Source organism: Heterodontus francisci, chromosome 4, assembly GCF_036365525.1.
Source record: "Heterodontus francisci isolate sHetFra1 chromosome 4, sHetFra1.hap1, whole genome shotgun sequence".
NCBI classification, from domain to species: Eukaryota; Metazoa; Chordata; class Chondrichthyes; order Heterodontiformes; family Heterodontidae; genus Heterodontus; species Heterodontus francisci.
In genome coordinates, this window is record NC_090374.1 from 44,232,946 (window position 1) to 44,248,659 (window position 15,714).

Consider the following 15,714-nt stretch of genomic DNA (forward strand, 5'->3'; position numbering starts at 1 on the left):
AATGACCTTCTCCAATAAGAGAGAATCTAACCATCTCCCCTTGACGTTCAATTGCATTACCATTGCTGTATCTCCCACCATCAACATCCTGGGGGTTACCATTGATCAGAAACTTAACTGGACCAGGCATGTAAATACTGTGGCTACAAGAGCAGGAGAGCAGGTTAGAGTCCAGGAATTTTGCAGTGAGTAACTCAACCTCTGACTCCCCAAAGCCTGTCCACCATCTACAGGGCACAAATCAGGACTGTGATGGAATACTCTCCACCTGCCTGGATGGGTGCAGCTCCAACAACACTCAAGAAGCTTAACACCATCGAGGACAAAGCAGCCGCTTGATTGGCACCCCATCCACCACCTTAAACATTCACTCCCTCCATCACTAACGCACAGTGGCAGCAGTGTGTACCATCTACAAGATCAATCCATCAACTTACCAACCCACCTTCGACAGCACCTTCCAAACCCATGAGCTCTACCACCTAGAAGGACAAAGGCAGCAGATGCATGGGAACACCACCACCTCCAAGTTCCCCTCCAAGCCACACACCATCCTGACTTAGAATTATATCACTGTTCCTTCACTGTTGCTGGAACTCTCTTCCTAACAGCACTGTGGGTGTACCTACACACCAAGGACTGCGGCAGTTCAAGAAGGCAGCTCACCACCACCTTCTCAAGCGCAATTAGGGATGGGCAATAAATGCTGGCCTAGCCAGCGATGCCCACATCCTAAGAACAAATATACAAACAAATTCTTACGAGTATTAAAGTCGTGGCTGAGGTCCTGGATTTTCAGGAATCTTTTACTTTCTATATCAGCACTCTACCCAGACTCCTTCCTCAAAATGCACTTCTCTTCATTCCCAAGTGTGAACTCGAACTCAAATATCTCTTTTTTGTTACACGCTTTGACCACTGAATGGCAGTGTGCCCTACCCAGGCTGCTCTGCATGGCAGAGTATACCCTAACTCTAGTAGAGACATTCAGTGCTCTGGTGTAGGTGAGGCTTATTGTCTGAGAGGGGAGAGGAGAGGTCGTGTCCTACTGCAGTTATTGCTCAACCTTTTGTAGCCTTCCTTGTTTTAGTCCAGTGTTTGCTGCTTTCCTCTCCTCAACTTCAGGTCATAAGAGTTTGGTCTCTCACCCTCCTGATTCTCCATCCCAAATGTCATGTGATCAAATCTCCAGGAATAATGTTTGCAACTGGGAGAGTAGTTATGACTCGTGGGAAAAAACTTTTAACAAAGCCTGAGGACAAAGATTTTAAAAGGCTGCTGTCAATAATTATGAAACACCAGAGGTCTGCATCTCCTTCGAACAAATTCCACTTCAACTATTTGCTGCCAGTTCTTGTGGAACCTGAACTCAGTATCAGTCACTGCCTTCAGGGGAGGAGAGGGAAAAAACAAAAAAAAGAACTTAACACATGATCAAGTTCATTTTACTATTTAGTGTTTATGTATTGTCATGCTCACGAGAAATGCAGTGATGAAAATACAGAACCAAACTGAAGAGTTATAAAAAAATTGGAACAATTTTATAAAGAGACTGGTACATGTGCCATCAACAAAATGGAAGACAAGACACATGACCCTTGCATCTCTTGCACTCCAATCTACATCCGTGTCTACTAAGACCAAAAACCAATTAAGCCCCATCTGCATGGGAAATGTGACAGATAATCACACCTGGATGTGAACTATACTCACACACAATAAGACAAGATCTTTCGCAGACTTCTCGTCAGGAGAGATTAAATGACAAAGCTGTCACGGAACAAAGGCAAAGGAAGTGTTAATCGTCGTATTAAAAGATAAAGCATTAATCCAGAGAGAGTGTTGATAGCAGAATAATGAACAGCTCTGCCCAAAAGCAAAAACCTGAAAAACAAGTTTGTGACAGGCACATGGTTAAAAAATCAAATCAAATAAAAAAGGCAGTCATGCTCTGAAATTGTTGAACTCAATGTTGAGTCTAGAAGGCTGAAGATGAGGTGCTGTTCCTTGAGCTTGCGTTGATGTTCACTGGAATACTGCAGCTAGCCAGGGACAGAAATGCAGGTATGGGAGCAGGCTGGTGATTTAAAATGACAAGCAACCGGAAGCTCAGGGTCATGCTTTCGGACTGAGCGGAGGTGTTCCACAAAGCAGTCACCCAATCTACATTTGGTCTCCCCATTGTAGAGGCGACAGCATTGAGAGCGGCGAATACAGTATACTAAATTGAAAGAAGCACAAGTAAATCACTGCTTCACCCGGAAGGAGTGTTTGGGGCCTTGGACGGTGAGGAGAGAGGAGGTGTTACACCCTCCTGCGATTGCATGGGAAGGTGCCGTGTAGGGTTGACATGTTGGGAATGATGGAGGAGTTGACCAGGATGTCGTGGAGGGAATGATCCCTTCGGAATGCTGACAGGGGAGGGGAGGGGAAGATGTGTTTGGTGGTCTTCACCCTTCTGCTTAAGTGACAGGATACTGTTGGGACATCCAGAACCAGAGCGATATTAGGAGAAATTGTGTCGAGCAGGAAGGAGTCACAGAGGCCCGAGACAGATGTCAAATATGATGCTGGTGACCCCTTGGATGATCCTCATCAGGTTACACACATCAGGCCTCAATCTCAATATTGTTAAATTACTTTTAAAGCCAAGAGTAAACACAGTGGTTTAACCAATGGAGGCAAAGGATGCAGTAACTGAACGCAGAAATGCTGCAGAGGATTCCAAAATACCTGGCACATCAATGCACTTATATTTACAGTAATTACATTAATGTAATTGTGAATACATTTGGTAAATGTCATGGATTACATTTTCTCTCTGATCTCTGGCATTTATACTGTGGCCAAAGAAGCGTGAGTGCCTGATGCGGGAATAAGTGCCGGGATTCCGGAACTTCTGTCATTGACCCTGCTGGACTATGTAGGGCTGGAGGAATGTTCATCAATTTAAATATTCCAGGTGAGGCTTCATGATTGCATCTCACGCACCGACCACCAGTGGGCAGGTGCAAACTGTGGCTCCTGTTCCCCTGCTCCACTGTGCTCCAACAGCTCCAGGCCCAGCAGACTTTAGGTCTGGGCCTATTGACCCCCTTGGAAAAGAGACCAATTCTTCAGTGCTTCCCAATTTTTATTTCAGGTGTCCTTATTTTGCGGTTTATGTTTGGTGCATTTCTTTTAAAAAATTGCAACAAATGCAATTCAATGTTTATACTATTTCAAGCCTCTAGCTGGAAATTACACCAAGTGCAATGTCCATTAGCAAGTCACTGTTACCTCATTACTGGAGTGAGGGTGGGCTGGGGTTGTGGGGGCGGTCAGGTACTGTATGGAAAGCACCCCTCAGATGTATTTCACGCTTTAAGTGTTGGATGAAAGAAGGCAGATCGTGGAAATCAGCAGGCACCGCAGAGCTGGACTACAGACAATTATATCTGCAGGTAAAAACAGAAAATGGGTGGAGAAAGGAATGGAGTTAATGGGCTGGATTTTACTGGACCTGTGGAGGGGGGATTGGAGGCGGGGTGGGCTGGGAAAATAGAGGGGGGCAGCATAAGGATGACTCCCTGACGCATTCCCAACGCCCAGGAAGTGTCCCGGGGCAGGCAGGGAACCGTTTCAGCTGCCCACAGCACAGAGGTGGGTAGCCAATCAAGGTGAATATGGCCCCAGTTAGGGACAATTTGGCAGCTTCGTCAGCATTTTGTGGTGGGCTGAGGGTTGAGGGGAAGGGGATCTTTGGAGCCGGAAGCTTCATGTCCCAATGATGGGATTACAGGCATGAAAGGTCACACCTGCGGTCCAAACAATTCCTCCAGAGGGGTTCCCCTCCACTCCGAGGGTCCTACCGGCTTCATCCCTCTTCATTCTTTCATTTCATCAATGCCTCCAAGGGCACCTCCATGTTGAGGCGCCCTCTTGATCTGCGACCTGCCTGAGGAGCGCCCACCTCTCCTGGTGGGGCTGCCGGGGCTCCAGAGCTGGCAGCCCACTGATTGGGTCTGCAGCTTTGAGAGCCTGCCCACCGTCTTTAATAGGACGGCAAGTGCATAGGCAGCCAATTAGGAGGCCGCCTCCAGGAAGACAGGACCAGCGGTCTCGCTGCTGGCAGGAGTGGGCTCAGGACCCCTATTTGGTCCTAATGTCAGGATCCCGAAGACCAGCCCAACGCTTCAGGGTAATGACCTTTATTTCAGATTTCCAGCAACCACAGTATTTTACTTTTGTACTATTCCAGACATTCCAGACTAGCATATCTGCAGTGTTAGCCAACGTCCTGCCGAACATATATAACTGGTACGTTGGTCATGGTGTTTGTCACAGCTGCCCAATCTCGTTGCATTGCTGCATTTCTCAAAGCACAAGGGTCCTTGATGGCAATCAGTAGGTTGCAGCTCCTCCTCTGCCATCACTACTTGCTCCTCCACACCTGACCCCTGTAACTCACTAATGCTACCTCCTCAGATTGGCACCCTCCAGGAAAAGTGTAGCTGTGTCATTGCCTACAAATACTAATGAGTTGACACAGGGTGCTTTACAGTGCTGGTTGAACCTGGGCCCCTGGTAATTCCTTCAGGGTCCTGTTGCAGGCCGACAATGATAGAAAAGTTTCAAATGTTACAATACGATTCCAAGGATGTTCCAACAAATTTCGCATTACAAGATACTGCATGTTTGTCTGGTTATTTGTATGCCCGGGTGGGAGTTCATGAGACAGGGGCAAGAACTAGATGGTAATAACCCATAGCTTGGGAGTGGCCTGTATTAAAGTTCTCTTACTTTCTTCTTGCTCTTATAGGCAAGGTTTTCCAGAAGCCTCCTCCAAAGTATTAAAGGATGTGTAATTTCTGACCCCTTTTCTAGTTCATATTTGTCCCTGTGTACCATTTAGTCATGAAATCAAAGCAATAGAGTGAACTTCCATGATGGGAGGTGGGGGCATTGTTGGTTAGGGTGGGGGGGTTCCCTGGTCATCTGCCTTAACTTCAAAACACTTGAGGAAACCCTGGAATAACGGTTTTAAACATTTACACTATTTTCCCAGGATTTCTGAGGCCCTTCTACAGACGTTAAGGCCGATGAATGGGAGAATCCACATGGAAATTCACCCCCAGACCTTGGAGAAGCGCATGCAAAATAAAAGATATATACAGTTCACCCTGCATGTCATTAAGTGACCCTCTGCCTTGCAGCTAGTTTGTGCTATGAGAATTTTATGTGTGGAGCCCTTTGGCAATACGAGTGTGCCAAGGCTTCCAATTGTAAGCTCCAGTTATAATGTGTGCCCTAGGGGTATGCATAGGAACATATGAACAGGAGTAGGCCATTCAGCCTGTCGAGCCTGTTCTACCATTCAATTAGATCATGGCTGATCATCTACCTCAATGCCACTTTCCCGCACTTTCTCCATATCCCTTGATGTTATTTGTCTCCAGAAAGCTATCGATTTCTCTTTTGAACATGCTCAGTGATTGAGCTTCCACAGCCCTCTGAGGAAGAGAATTCCAAAGATTTACCACCCTCTGAGTGAAGAAATTCCTCCTCATCTCAGTCTTAAATAGCCTACCCCTTATTCTGAGCCTATGTCCCCTGGTTCTAGACTCACCAGCCAGGGGAAACATCCTATCTACATCAACCCCGTAAGAATTTTGTAAGTTTCAATGAGATCACCTCTCATTCTTCACAACTCTAGCAAATACAGGCCCAGTTTCTGCAATTGCTCCTCATAAGACAATCCCACCATCCCTGGGATTAGTCTGGTGAACCTCTGTTGCACTCCCTCTATGGCAAGTATATCCTTCTTGCATAGTCAGCAATGAAAGAACTTTAAAATTGTGTGACGGCATAGCATGAGCTGTTAGTAAATGTGTAACAGGTTGCCTGGCAACATCTTGTGGTATGAAGACATGGGCTATGTTGATAGTAAATGTTGCTGTTGGATAGGCTTACCTTGGCAGTTTAAGGTGTGCATCTTCTTCAGTATCTGATCCCAGGGGTCAGATTTTTAAACAGCCACAGGGTTGGGACCCAGTGGGGGTGCGATTTCAAAATTGCAGTCCCGGAGTTTGTCTCAGGATCCCAACGCCTCTGGGACAGATTGTAATTTACAAAGGGCTGGCGGGGGAGGGAACAGGAAACCCGCTCGCTGCCAATTAATGGCCCCTCAAGCTGCTTAACGAGCTCACTAAGGAGCCTGTCTGGTGCAGAATGGAGTGTTTAAACTTTATTTTGGTGAACCCAAACAGTCCGGTGCACATTAGTGCACAGCTGTCGGGTTCGCCGCAGGGCTAAATAAAGTTTATTTGTCATTGTCTTAAAACTGTTTTTTAACGTACCTTCTTGCAGTAACTCTAGACCTTCATTTTTCCTGCGTGGCCCCTTTCATCCTGATTGACGCTGCAGGCCTGCTCTCTACAGCAAGGCAGCGGCAGACCCCAACATGGCTGCCAGCTGCCTTTGTTGCTGGCGCCTCCTGAAGATGCTCAGCTCACTTCTGCCCAATTAGGGCATTTACATTTAAATATAGCATCGTGAGAGTGATGCAACTGAAGTGCAGGGTCAGGCCTGGAGTTCATTTGGGCAAGGGGTTCCCCACTCCATTTGAAAATCCGGCCCCAGTTCTTCTGGGCAGTGCTCGCAACATGAAGACTGTCCATCACCTCCTGCCATGCTTGTTACTGTGTGGACTACTCGCAAGACCTGCCATGCTGTCCTATGGCCACGATGGCATAAAGTGACAAAAACTGCACGTCTTCTCATACCCACCTCATGTAATGACAGCTCCACTTGTCTAGACTTCACACAGACTGTTTGAGTACTGTGTTACTTCATCATTTGTTCTCCAAATCAATCGTCTGCCTACAGCAAACTTCTTGTGCAGCAGACATTCGAGTTTAAAATTTAGCAGTTCAACTCAGCTTTTAGAAGTCGAGGATAATGGTACTCCTGTGAACTTTGATGCTTGTTTGAATGATATGACTTTAGTTTTAGGAATCTACCAGCCTCAATCATAACAGTAAAAGTGAAATACTCCAAAAGTGGAAATCTGAGATTACCAAAAATGCTGGAAATACTCAGCAGATCAAGTAGCATTTGTGGAGAGAGAAAGAGAGAAAGTGAGAGAGACAGAACTCTGCTGGATGCTCTGATGAGAGTTCATGACGCGAAACATTAACCCTGTTTCTCTCTCCACAGATGCTGACTGACCTGCTGAGTGTTTCCAGCATTTCCTGTTTTTATTTCAATCCTAAATTCTGGCTTTTTCATCAGATTGTTTCTCCACATCTTTGTTGCACTGTCTTTTGGCAGTATCTGTCTGCGTATGTAACAAGTATTTGCTTTATTCTCTGCACTACTTCCTAAAGATACAGAAGTGATTTGGGGTGAACTGCTGAGTGTTTGTTGAAGACAAAGGAGAATTTTGTCTTTGTATAATGAGCTTTTTCCTCCTAATCTTGCACCAATTCAAATAAAAGGAAGGACTTCAATCCAGACATTCCTTCTGAAAAGGAAGGAAATGTCTGGGGAGGAGCTAGTTTTTGTTAAAGGGACTCCCTCAATGCCCATGCAACTTTTAAAAAAATATTCTTTGCTTGAGGGTTATAGAGCTATTAACATCATTGCTCGATGTTATTTTTCATGGGGGAAGGGGAAGGGACTTTCTTGTTCTTTAAAGTAGTGTATCCACAGGTGATGGTAAGATGGGTAGTCTATGATAATCATACGTGGATCAACACACTGAACAGGAGAGGCCATCTGTATTCTGTGGAAGTTGCATAAATTTTAATGGGTCACTGAGTTCAGAACACTTTGGGATCCCATCCAGATCTACCCGACCAAACAATACCAGCAAGTATTTATCATGCTGGCTGTCACCCCTCACATAAATACCTTCAGTAATGGAATGCAATTACTCATCCTGTGGTAGCATGTAAATGTATTAAACCTACCTGTTCTACCATTTGAATTGCAGTCCTGTCGCATCTGGGCGGCAATGCCACTTTGGTGCTTTCCCGCCGCCGACTAAATCCGGAACTGACGTCACGACATTGGATTTCATGGCGGGCACATCTTACACTATTCTCCGGCCACCCATGCCTCCATTCCTGCTCCAAATGGCCTCACTAAATTCAGCCCTCTATCTTGTCGCTCAATTTCTGCCTGCAGTAGTTTCCTTTTAAGGTGTTCTTCTATTCCAGGGTTATTTGAAGATAGAGAGAAATGAGATTCGTAGGAGACCAAGGCAACGTTCTTCAGCCCTGGCTGATTATGGCAGCCATGAACAGAGATATGGCACAGACACAAGGAGGCCAATCAAGCCACCAGGATCAGTCTAACTGCTGGCATCTTGAAGCAGCACTCCAGATATCTAGATAGACCGGAAGCAACCTAAAGTACAGCCCCACCAGACACTGCGAAATCATCAGCGCCTGCCACATGCTGCACAAATAAGCTAGACAAAGAAAGCTAATTCATGGAGGAAAAGGGGACCAGACCCCATTTTTCAGGATTCAGACCCTGACCCAGCCTATGTCACCAATACAACTAGGAAAATTGGTCCACTGGATATGCATCCAAGTTCAGCTATATACCTGAGCTGTCCTTTTAAGGAACCCAACTGGTTGTTCCCACTTTCCAACATATTGACTGTCATTTGTGCAGGGGGCTGGGTGGGCTAGATGTGACGGTCTCATTTGTGCATCCTCCATTGATGCCCTTGCTGTCAGGCACTCCACGGGCATGGCCACTGACCTGAGTGGAAGCAGTATAAAGGGAAACAATGAGAACTGTGAAACCCAACCACTCAAATCTTTCTCCATCTATCCTTCAGGAAACTGAATAACTGCCTCTTGCATATTGGAGGCCATGACCTCTACAGAAGAAATCTGAGCACTCAAGATGTGCCGACTGGGCTTAGGACCATTGTCACTGTGGGCTATTGTAGATGGTGGCATGTACTCCACTGTAGGCAACACTGCAGCTGCAGTCTATGTCTAGTCATAGGAACAGGAGTAAGCCATTCAGCTCCAATGCTGTTTTACCATTTAATCAGATCATGGCTCTGCCTTGGTTCCGTAACCCTTAACACCCAAGCCTAACAGAAATCTATCAACCCATCAATGTCAGCCATGCCCCAGTTGGTCGTGCTCTTGCCTTTGAGTGTGAAGGTTGTGGGTTCAAGTCTCACACAGAACTTATACCCACAAATCTAGGCTGATGCTGCTGGTGTAGTAGTGAGGGAGTGCTGCCTTTCAGGTGAGTGGTTAAACCTGTCTGTTCTCTTGGGTGGACATAAAAGATCCCATGACATCATTTTGAAGAAGAGCAAGGGAGTTATCCTCAGTGTCCTGGCCAATATTTATCCTTCAATCAACATCACAAAAAATAGATTATTTAGTCATTATCACATTGCTATTTGTGGGAGTTTGCTGTGTGCAAACTGGCTGCTGACATTCCTACATTCCAGCAATGATGACTGTCATGCTAGGCCCTCACCTGCCAAGAATGAGGCACATTAATTTTGTCATGAACATAGATATTAAACTGCTAGTGGAGTGAAGAAAACTTGTTAAACAGATCAACCGTGGCTGGAAAACATTTGCATATTAACAGATAGTGTTTGGAAGGACAAAGCAGACATTTCCATTCAATCCACAATGGACTTTTGATCACCAGACGTTGAATGGAGGAGCTCGCATTCCCATCTTCTGCTAAGATGGCCAAACACACAAACGGACATGGTCAAACCAGCTAGTCACATGACTAACCTGCTGGGCAACTTGAGTTTTTTGAATTTGTACAAACAGTTTGGGCAGAAAGCAGAATACTCCTGGACTGAGAAGAGCTCTCTTAGCTGGCTCGCCACAGCCTTTCCTGCCTGTCTGCTCCCATCTCTTTCTCACAAGCCTCTGAATCCACTGAAGACACATGAACCTTAGGAGAGAAAAGTCTCCTACAATGAACAAGGTTTAAGAAGAATACTGGGCCCCCACAAAAAGCAAGATCTACCTACAATCAAGGACTCTACAGTGAGCTCGAAGAACTGTAATAACAACTCTTCAGAGGTTGCCTCAAACCTTTCCACTTTATTTTTCTTCTGCTCTTTTCTGTCTCTATTTGCATGTGTGTATCGCGTATGCATGCTAGCGTGGGGCGTGGCGTGTATCTGTAAGTGTTAACAGAATTAGAGTTTAAGTTTAATAAATTTCAACTTTTTTTCTTTAAACCGAAGAAAGCCTGTTTGTGCTGATTTCTTTGTCTTATAACTGGAAAGCGGTGAACAAGGATTTACCAAGGGGGAGCTAAAAACACGGTGTGTTTAAAATTAAACCTTGTTACAGTAAGACCAGGTGAAAGCTGAAAGGGACCCCTAGACCTCTTTTTTACCTGGTCGAAACACTACACTTCGAAAGTAATTCACAGGCTGTAAAGTGCTTTGGGATGTCCTGCAGTCATGAAAGGCCCTATATAAATGGAAGTCTTTATTTGAAAAGCAAAATACTGTGAATGCTGGAAATATGAAATAAAAACAGAAAATGCTGGAAATACTCAGCAGGCAAATGACCTTTCATCAGAAACTATCAATCTCAGTTTCAACATTTTGAATTGAACTAGCCTCATTCCAGATTTACACTATCCTGTAAATGAAGAAGTGTTTCCTGATATCACCCTTGAGAGGCCTAGTTCTAATTTTAAGTCTCCTCCAGACTCCCAGCCAGACACTGCAGTGTATTTTGCACAGAGTTATCAGACTCCTGTCAATGATTTGCACGAACAGCATTCTTCTTTTATGTGCTGACTTTATGAGGTCCGCATCTGTAGGCACTGCAGCTGTGGAAAGTATCAAGCTGCCCCTCCAACTCCAGCATTCCTGCTCCCCCACTGCCACCAACAGTTGCTGCTTCTCCTGGCCCTACAGTCACTCACACAGTACTACCTCCTCCAGTACATAAATCCTCCAGCACCTTTGCTGGTGCTTGCCATGGTAGGTGTGAATGGTGCAGGCTGCTTTGCTAGGGGCCATCGTTATAGCTAGCAGGGCGTTCCTCCAAGCTAGAAGCAGACATAGGCTATAATGCAGCCCACAAGACAGCACTTGCACTATAATATTACTGCATTTGATGGGCTTGTATTTAACTGAATGCGTGTATGTGAGTTTCTGAGTGAGTAGGGGAGAGGGTGTCACGTGGACAGCATGGTCTTAACCCAGAGCTTGGAGTTGCCTTGGCTTCACCCCACTCCACCCACTCGATGCCCTCATAGTCAATGATATCCAAGAAAGGGAGTCAAGGGTGAAAGTTTCTGGATCCTCCTCCAGTTCAGATCTGTTTCCTTCTCTTGTGTGTAATTTTGTTCTGTAAACAAAGAAGTGGGCTGGAGATGTGAGAACTTTACTTGCAGGAACACGCAACATGTGTGACAGTAAATGAACATGTATCATGCAGCTAGTTGGTGTTGAAAAAATTTGCCCTGTGAATGCTCTTTCGGACTCCAGTGTGACCGTTAAAAGTTGCATCACAGGAAGGATTCAAAGGGCCATGAAGGTATCTGAGTACCATGCAGGGATCTGCTGAAAAGGAGTAACAGATTGTGAGGAAACACTTTGTGGTCTGCACATGTGTGGCAGTTACTTGGCACAGAAAGTTGTTATGTAGCCTTACCTTGGCAAACTTTGTTCAAGTCTGCCTTCTTCTAACATATTTGCATCCAGATCTCCAGTGGCAACATTCACAATCTGTTGCCTGCCTTGTCATGTCTTTCCCTAATTTTATCCAACATAACGTTTTTTATTTGTTTGTGGCATGTGGGCATCTCTGGCTAGGCCAACATTTATTGGCCATCCCTAATTGCCCTTGAACAGTGTGGCTTGCTAGGCCATTTCAGAGGGCATTTAAGAGTCAACCAATTGCCTTGAGCTGGAGTCACATGTAGGCCAGACCAGGTAAGGATGGCAGATTTCCTTCCCTAAAGGACATTAGTGAACCAGATGGGTTTTTACAACAATTCATGGCCATCATTAGACTTATTAATTGAATTCAAATTTCATCATCTGCGGTGGTGGAATTTGAACCCATGTCCCCAGGTTTCAGCCTGTTCCGGCCCCACTGACCCTATTTCTTCCTATCTTGACTCTATCTTTTCTCTCCTGGTCCAGTCTCTTCCCACCTACATCCGTGACTCTTCTAATGCCCTACGTCATTTTGACAATTTCCAGTTTCCTGGCACCAACCTCCTCCTCTTCACTATGGTCGTCCAATCTCTCTACACCTCCATCCCCCACCAGGACGGTTTGAGGGCTCTCTGCTTCTTCCTTGAACAGAGGCTCAACCAATCCCCATCCACCACCACCCTCCTCCGCCTGGCTGAACTTGTTCTCACATTGAACAACTTCTCCTTCAACTCCACTCACTTCCTTCAAGTGAAAGGTGTTGCTATGGGTACCCGCATGGGTCCTAGTTATGCCTATCTTTTTGTGGGATATGTCGAACATTCCTTGTTCCTGTCCTACTCATGCCCCCTCACCCAACTCTTTTTCCAGTACATTGATGACTGTATTGGTGTTGTTTCCTGCTCCTGCCCCGAACTGGAAAACTTTATCAACTTTGCTTCCAATTTCTACCCTTCTCTCACCTTTACATGGTCCATCTCCAGCAATTCCCTTCCCTTCCCTTCCCTTCCTCGACTTCTCTGTCTCCATCTCCATCCCTACCTCTTGTAAGGACTGCATTCCATTCTCCCAGTTTCTCCGTCTCCGATGCATCTGCTCTGATGATGCTACCTTCCATGACAGTGCTTCTGATATGTCTTCCTTTTTCCTCAACTGAGGATTCCCCCCTATTGTGGTTGACAAAGCCCTCAACAGTGTCCAGCCCATTTTCCACATCTTTACCCTCATCCCTTTCCCTCCCTCCCAGAACTGCAACAGGGTTCCCCTTGTCCTCACTTTCCACTCCACCAGCCTCCACATCCAAAGGATTATCCTCTGCCATTTCCTTCACCTCCAGCATGATGCCACTACCAAATGCATCTTTCCCTTCCCTCCCCTGTCAGCATTCCGAAGGGATCGTTCCTTCCGCAACACCCTGGTCCATTCCTCCATTACCCCCAATACCTCGTCCCCTTCCCACGGCACCTTCCCATGCAATTGCAGGAGGTGTAATACCTGCTCTTTTAGCTCCTCTCTCCTCATCATCCAAGGCCCCAAACACTCCTTTCAGGTGAAGCAGCGATTTACTTGTACTTCTTTCAATTTAGTATACTGTATTCGCTGCTCACAATCTCTCTACACTGGGGAGACCAACCTCCACTCAGTCCGAAAACATGACTCCGAGCTTCCGATTGCTGGCCATTTCAACACTCCCCCCTGCTCTCAAGCTCACATCTCTGTCCTGGGCTTGCTGCAGTGTTCCAGTGAACATCAATGCAAGCTTGAGGAACAGCATCTCATTTATCGATTAGGCACGCTACAGCCTGCCAGACTGAACATTGAGTTCAATCATTTCAGAGCATTATAGTTATTTTTTATTTGTTTATTTTATTTTAGTTTGTTTCATCATTCATTTTTTTACCATGTGTCTACCCACTGTTTTTTTCATGTTTGTACGTTGGGCCAGGGCTGTTCATTTTTCTGTCAATTAACACCCTCTCTGCACTAATGCTTTGTCTTTCAGCACACCATTAATATACCATTTGCCTTTGCTCCATGACCTTCCGGTCAGTTATTCTCAATGACCTTCTGTCCTATCAGCTCCTTGCCTTTTGTTATCTCTTGCCCCATCCCCACTTTATGTCCTTAAAACCTATTACATTTCTAACCTTTGCCAGTTCTGATGAAGGGTCACTGACCTGAAATGTTAACTCTGCTTCTCTCTCCACAGATGCTGCCAGACCTGCTGAATATTTCAAGCATTTCTTGTTTTTCTCCCCAGAGCATTAGCCTGGGTTCTGGATTACTAGTCCAGTGACATTACCACTATGCCACCGACTCCCCAACTGCAAGCACAGCTGCTGTGAACCCATTGTGCAGGAATTTGGCAACTCAAAAAAACTGCTTCCTTTTGTGACAGGTGAGAATGGGTGTTTCAGCCTTTTAAACTGCTGCCACCAGTATTCCCTCAGCAAACGTTCCCTCAGGCAGCCCATTGTCTTGGTTCAAGCACGCACAGATTTTGCAATGCATTCAAACAGGACAACTGGGCCATTCAAGGTTAGATAATGGTAATACTCAAATAGAATCATAGAGGCATCCATCACAGAAGGAGGCCACTCAGCCCATATTGATTGTACTGGCTCTTTGAAAGAGCTATCCACTTCGCTGCTACATAAAGCCGCATTGACACATTGGCCTGAAAATCCATAAGGTTGCATCCGGAGTAAGTTTCAATCTGCACCTCCAACCTTGACTCTGGCAAAGCTCAGAAGGTCAGGAGAAATGTATTTAATTTACTTGTCAATGCTTGTCCTTCTAGGTGGTAGAGGTTGTGGGTTTGGAAGATGCTGTTGAAGGAGCCTTGGTGCGTTGATTATTAAGAATGCTGGGGGAGCAAAAGAAGGACTGCTGACATTTATCCTAGAAAGAGGGATAAATGAAGAGCTGTTCTTCCTTTGCTACTCCAGTGAGATCACTGAAGTGCTTCTTGCAGTGTACCCAGGTACATGATGATACTCCTGCAGCTAAGAACCTTTGAAATCTCCCCCATGCCTAATGGCCAGAATGTTTGGCAACCCTCCTGGCTCTGCTGGGGAACAGCAGTTCTGTCCATGCCCTCATCTCTTCCACGAGCAACTACAGGGAAACCTCTGAGAATCTGGGAGCTTGCCTGGGGCTAATTTCAGAAAAGATCCTTCTGCCAACAGCTTGGAAACAAAAGAAGCCACAAAGCCATGCAAACTCATTTCAAGAGGTACAGTCTCGCTAGAAATAGATCCCTGGCTAACCCAATGGAAAGTGCTCCTTGTAAATGGGTGACCTTCCAGTTGGGTCAGCCAATTGAAATGGGAAGCCTTTAATGATTATAATGAGACCTAGGAGTTAAAATAACCCAGGTCTGTTTCTGGCTGAAGGTAGGTGAGTTTTAAACTAATTCCAAAACTCAACCACCAATAACTGACCCAAAGGAAAAACTTGGACCAATATCTTTATTGACATGCCTTTTGCCCTGCAAATCTTTTCCCTAATAACTCAAATAAATTTGATGTAAATTAAAACAGAAAATGCTGTAATTGCACAGCAGAGCATTCAGCAGCTGAAAGAGCAGAATAGGTTAACACTTCTTCACTGGCTGGAGGGGCGACAACCAGAGGACACAGATTTAAGGTCAAGAACCAGAAGGGAGATGGGAAGAATTTTTTTTACTCACCAAATTGTTATGATCTGGAATGCACAGTCTGAAAGGGCAGTGGAAGCAGATTCAACTGTAACTTTCAAAGGGGAATCGGATAAACTTTTGAAAAGGATATATTAGCAGGGCTATGGGGCAAGAGCAAGGAAGTGAGACTAATTGGTCACCTCTATTAAGTATGATGAAACCAATAGCCTCTTTCTGTGCTGTATAATTCTGACACTGATTCTGACTCTATAGTAAAGGCCTGCTACCCAACCTGAACCCGACAGGACCCAATGACATGCACTTCCAGGTCCAGCATTTGGGCTCGGGTCAGGCTGGGTCAGACACACTCTATCACAGGTAAGTGGCTCCAATGTTAGTTTAA

General features: G+C 45.5%; 1 long non-coding RNA gene across 1 annotated transcript in view; it reads right to left on the reverse strand.

The window, feature by feature from the left end:
* The window catches only part of LOC137368991 (uncharacterized), a 30,546-nt gene extending 15,118 nt beyond the window's left edge, over nt 1-15,428 (reverse strand). The window contains exon 1 of the long non-coding RNA XR_010974850.1: nt 15,363-15,428. This is a non-coding gene — a long non-coding RNA (uncharacterized lncRNA). The remainder of the gene's footprint in view (nt 1-15,362) is intronic.
* Nucleotides 15,429-15,714: the final 286 nt, after the last annotated feature.